We start from the raw sequence: 5901 nt of genomic DNA, 5'->3' as shown, positions 1-5901 counted from the left end.
AAACTGTGGGACAATTCAGTGGGCTTCCAACAGAAGATCCTCATCTCCATCTTAGACTCTTCATGGAAGTAAGTGACTCTTTCAAGATACCTGGAGCAACTGAAGAGGCTTTGAGATTGAAGCTATTCCCTTATTCATTGCGGGATAGAGCAAGAGCGTGGTTGAACTCCTTACCTCCCCAATCAGTAGCTACATGGAATGACTTGGTAGAGAAGTTCTTGATGAAGTACTTCCCTCCAACAAAGAATGCCAAGCTCAGAAATGACATAACTGGTTTTCAACAGTTGGATAGTGAGTCTTTATATGAGGCATGGGAGAGGTTTAAGGAGCTCTTGCGTAAATGTCCTCATCATGGCATTCCTCATTGGATTCAGATGGAGACTTTCTACAATGGTTTAAGTGGACAAACTCGATCCATAGTGGATGCATCAGCCAATGGGGCTATATTGGCAAAGTCTTACAATGAGGCTTATGAAATTTTGGAAAGGATGGCCAACAACAACTACCAATGGCCAGCTGAAAGAGCTGCTGCAAGTAAGAGGGTGGCTGGAATTTATGAGTTGGATGCAAGGATGCCCTTAATCGCACAAGTTTCATCTCTCACTAGTGTGTTAAAATCAGAAACTTGGCTGCAACTGTACAACCACAACAAAATCTAGCAGTCTCTTGTACATATTGTGGTTGGGAGCATGTCTTTGATAGTTGTCCATCTAACCCAGAATCAGCCTACTATGTTGGTAATTTCAGCAAAGCTAATAACCCATATTCCAACACTTATAATCCTGGTTGGAGGCAGCACCCTAACTTCTCTTGGAATGGTCAAGGACAGAATGTAGGCCCATCATCTACCCCAACTAGACCTTATCAGCTTCCAAGTGCTCAACAAGCAAGTGAAGATTCAGCCTATAGAACCTTCTTCATCAATTGAGCTCCTATTGAAAGAATACATGGCAAAGAATGATGCAATTATTCAGAGCCAAGCAGCTTCATTGAGAAATTTGGAGAATCAAGTTGGGCAGCTAGCTAATGCTTTAAGCAACAGACCTCAAGGATCACTGCCAAGTGATACTGAAAATCCTAGGCGGGAAGGCAAAGAGCATTGCAAGGTTATTTCATTACGGAGTGGGAAATATATAGAGCCACCTCATGTTAAGTCCAGTCAACCGAAGGAAACTAATCCTATCCAAGAAGAAAGGGAAAAGGAAGATCCAAAGGGCTGTTCAAAAGGACCAATCTGATTTTGAAAACCAAAGTGTTGAACCACCAGCTACAACTCCATTGCAACAGGGTTCTCCAGGAAAAAGTGCCTTATAAACCACCCCCTTTCCTCAAAGATTTCAAAGGCAGCAACAAAACCATCAGTTCAAGAAATTCTTGGATGTTTTGAAGGAGCTCCACATCAATATACCATTGGTAGAAGCACTTGAACAAATGCCAAATTATGTGAAATTCATGAAAGACATCCTTTCTAAAAAAAAAAGATTTGGAGAGTTTGAAATAGTAGCCATGACACAAGAGAGTAGTGCCTTCTTGTTGAACAAGCTTCCTCAAAAATTAAAGGATCCTGGGAGTTTCACCATTCCTTGTGCTATTGGAGAAAATTATATTGGGAGAGCCCTTTGTGACCTTGGAGCTAGCATTAACCTTATGCCAATGTCAATCTTCAAGAAGCTTGGTGTGGGAGAAGCAAGGCCAACTACAGGAACACTTCAGTGGGCTGATAGATCCTTAGCTCATCCTGAAGGAAAAATTGAAGATGTCTTGGTAAGAGTTGATAAGTTCATCTTCCCTGCTGATTTCATTGTTCTTGATTTTGAAGCTGATAGAGATGTGCCCATCATTCTTGGAAGACCCTTCTTGGCCACTGGAAAGACTTTGATTGATGTGCATAAAGGAGAATTAACTATGAGGGTAAATGGAGAGCAAGTCACTTTCAATGTTTTCCAGGCAATGAAATCTCCAGATGAGATAGAGCAATGCTCAATGGTAGATATCATAGAGGAGCTGGTTTTAGAAGAAGTTGAGACAAAGGGTAGTAAAGATCCATTAGAGCTTTCATTAACATCTGAAATTTCATAAGTGGGTGATGAAGCAGGTAGCTACATTAAATGATTAGATGCAAGACCAGCTGAGACATTAAGAAAGAGTGGATTTGATCCTCTTGTATTATCTGAGCATGCAACTCAATCTCCTAAGCCATCAATTGAAGAGCCTCCTGTGTTAGAATTGAAGCCTCTTCCAGGACACCTTAGGTATGCCTATTTGGGTGAAGGAAAGACACTTCCAGTTATCATTTCAGCAAGTGCTAACAGCAGAGCAAGAAGATATGTTAATTAAAGTGCTGAAGAAATACAGCAAAGCATTAGGATGGACCATATCGGATATCAAGGGAATCAGCCCATCAATTTGCATGCACAAAATTCTGCTGGAAGACCGCTGTAATAATTCTGTGGAGCATCAAAGGAGGCTGAATCCAATTATGAAGGAAGTGGTCAAAAAGGAAATCATTAAATGGTTAGATGATGGGGTGGTGTATCCAATTTCAGACAGCAAGTGGGTGAGTCCAGTACAATGTGTCCCCAAGAAAGGAGGAATGACAGTTGTGGAGAATGATAATAAGGAGTTGATACCTACAAGAATAGTGAGTGGGTGGAGAATATGTATGGACTATAGGAAGCTTAACAAGGCTACAAGGAAAGATCATTTCCCTCTACCCTTCATTGATCAAATGCTTGATAGATTGGCTGGAAAAGAGTATTATTGCTTCTTAGATGGATACTCAGGGTACAATCAAATAGCCATTGCTCCTGAAGATCAACATAAGACCACTTTCACTTGCCCATATGGTACCTTTGCCTTTAGAAGAATGCCTTTTGGTCTTTGTAATTCCCCAGCCACTTTCCAAAGATGTATGATGGCCATTTTCACTGATATGGTGGAACAATTTGTAGAGGTGTTTATGGATGATTTTTCAGTTTTTGGAGAAACTTATGATGAATGTCTCACTCACTTGGCAAAAGTTCTACAGAGATGTGAAGAAACCAATTTAGTCCTCAACTGGGAAAAATGCCATTTTATGGTTAGAGAAGGGATTGTTCTTGGACACAAGGTTTCCAAACAAGGTCTAGAAGTGGATAAAGCCAAGGTTGCCATTATAGAAAAATTACCACCTCCATCAAGTGTGAAAGGGATTAGAAGCTTTCTTGGACATGCTGGGTTTTATAGAAGGTTCATAAAAGATTTTTCACAAATATCTAAACCATTGTGTAGCCTGCTTGAAAAAGAAAGTCAGTTCAGCTTTAGTGAAGCATGTATGACAGCATTTTTAGAGTTGAAGAAGCAGCTAATCTCTACACCCATCATTGTGGCACCGGATTGGTCTATTCCCTTTGAGGTCATGTGTGATGCTAGTGATTGGGCTGTAGGAGCAGTTTTGGGACAGCGTAAGAATAAGGTATTCCATTCAATCTATTATGCTAGTCGGACCCTATCAGGAGCACAACTGAATTACACTGTCACCGAAAAAGAGCTCTTGGCAGTTGTGTTTGCATTTGACAAATTTAGAGCTTATCTAGTGGGGGCAAAGGTCATTGTGTTCACAGATCATTCAGCCATCAAATATTTGATACACAAGAAGGATGCTAAACCAAGGCTGATTAGATGGATCTTATTGCTTCAAGAGTTCAATTTGGAGATAAAAGATAGGAAGGGGACTGAGAATCAAGTGGCTGACCATCTGTCTAGGTTGGAAAATCCAAACCAAGCAGCTGAATTTGAAATTAAAGAAGTCTTCCCTGATGAACAACTCTTTGCTGTTTCCCTCTCAACACCTTGGTATGCTGATTTTGCTAATTATTTAGCCAGCGGACTTCTACCCCCTATGATGCCCACTCAACAAAGGAAGAAATTTTTACATGAGGTTAAAAGGTATTTCTGGGATGAACCATTCTTATTCAAGCTATGTGCAGATCAAATATTGAGGCATTGTATCCCTGAGGTAGAAGTAGAGGATGTGTTGAGGCAATGCCATGACTCCCCATATGGTGGACATTATCAAGGAGATAGGACAGCAGCAAAGGTCTTGCAATCGGGGTTTTATTGGCCAAGTATGTTCAAGGATGCCTATCAATTCATTCAAAAATGTGATAGATGTCAAAGAGTGGGAAACATCTCAAAAAGGAATGAAATGCCCTTAACCAATATCTTGGAAGTAGAATTGTTTGATGTTTGGGGAATTGATTTCATGGGGCCTTTTATTCCTTCATATGGCAATCTTTACATTTTAGTAGCAGTGGACTATGTATCCAAGTGGGTGGAGGCTGCTGCTTGTTCAACTAATGATGCAAAGGTGGTTATTGACTTCATGAGAAAGAATATCTTCACTAGATTTGGTACTCCAAGAGCCATAATCAGTGATGAAGGTTCACATTTTTGCAACAAATATCTTGGAGCTCTATTGTCTAAATATGGTGTTCGTCACAAAGTTGCCTCAAGCTATCACCCCCAAACAAATGGACAAGCTGAAGTTTCTAATAGACAAATCAAGTTGATTTTGGAGAAAACAGTATGCCCAACAAGGAAGGATTGGTCCATAAGGTTAGATGACTCCCTTTGGGCCTACCGGATCGCCTACAAAACACCTTTTGGAATGTCACCATATCAACTTGTGTTTGGAAAGGCTTGCCATCTACCATTGGAACTAGAGCATAAGGCATACTGGGCAATTAAGAAATTCAATTTTGACTCTACTTTGGCTGGTGAGAAGAGAATGCTACAACTCCATCAACTTGATGAATTCAGGCTCCAAGCATATGAAAATGCCAAACTCTACAAGGAGAAAGTGAAGAAATGGCATGACAAGAAAATCTTGCAGAGGGTATTTGAACCAGGTCAGCAAGTTCTGCTGTTCAACTCCAGACTCAAATTATTTCCAGGAAAGCTGAAATCAAGATGGTCGGGTCCTTTTACAATAATGACAGTATTTCCACATGGAGCAGTGGAGTTGCAAGAGGGCATCTCTAACAGGAAATCTCTAGTCAATGGGCAGAGAATCAAGCATTATTGGGGAGCACCATTGGAGCGGGACAAATCTTCAATCAACCTTCAAGAGGCTTAAAAAGAAGGGAGGTCACTTAGATTTCATTATTTTTAGTTTAATTGTGTGCTATTAGTTCATTAGGTGTTGAATAAAAAAAAAATATAAAAAAAAAAAAAATGAATGATAGATAATTTGCTAACATGTATATTTTGATGTGTAGGGAGTGTGGGGAACAAAAAGAGAGTGATTGGGTGTTTTTCCAAACTTATCATTAAATCCAACTGCTGAACAGAGCATGTTTCAATATCCAGCAAATTTCACTATCTTTGTAGTAGTGATGTGGCCACAATGCTACTACAAAGTTTTGACCCTCAGCTACGGGTCTTGCATGTTTTGTTAACACATTCCATTCTCTGTTGAAACTTACATTCTGTGTTCGTTGCTATAGCAAAGCTGCAGCAAAGCTACAACAACGATTAAACCACTCACCCGACCCGGTTTCATCTCAAACCCAACCAACCCATCAAAAATACACTTCAAACTTCTATCAGACCATGCTGAACCCATACTGATTGAACCAATTTCATTTTTTTTAAAACCCTTCTAAACCAATACCAACCCAAACCCATAAAACCTCTCATTTCAAACCAAAATCAACGAAACACTGAGCTCACTTCGTCGACTCTCACGGTACCATCGTCTCCTCCACTGCAACTCATCCTCCTCTTCTCTTCCATTTTCTGTTTTTCAAAGACTTTCACACCTCCATTTACCTACATTCACCCACCAAAGCAATCTTCTTCTTCACCGATAGCCCATCTTTCACAAAAACCCTAACTTTTTCCCCCATTCCATCCTCGAAT

At 40.2% G+C, this 5901-nt stretch overlaps 1 non-coding gene across 1 annotated transcript; it reads right to left on the bottom strand.

The window, feature by feature from the left end:
• Window positions 1–251: 251 nt before the first annotated feature.
• LOC149005216 (small nucleolar RNA R71) lies at window positions 252–358 on the bottom strand. The gene has a single exon (XR_016170058.1). It is a non-coding gene; the product is annotated as a small nucleolar RNA R71 (small nucleolar RNA).
• Window positions 359–5901: the final 5543 nt, after the last annotated feature.

Source organism: Hakea prostrata, chromosome 9 (genome assembly GCF_041222555.1).
Source record: "Hakea prostrata isolate BN-2017 chromosome 9, UWA_Hpros_2, whole genome shotgun sequence".
Taxonomy (NCBI): Eukaryota; Viridiplantae; Streptophyta; class Magnoliopsida; order Proteales; family Proteaceae; genus Hakea; species Hakea prostrata.
This window is presented reverse-complemented; position numbering and strand designations above follow the sequence as displayed.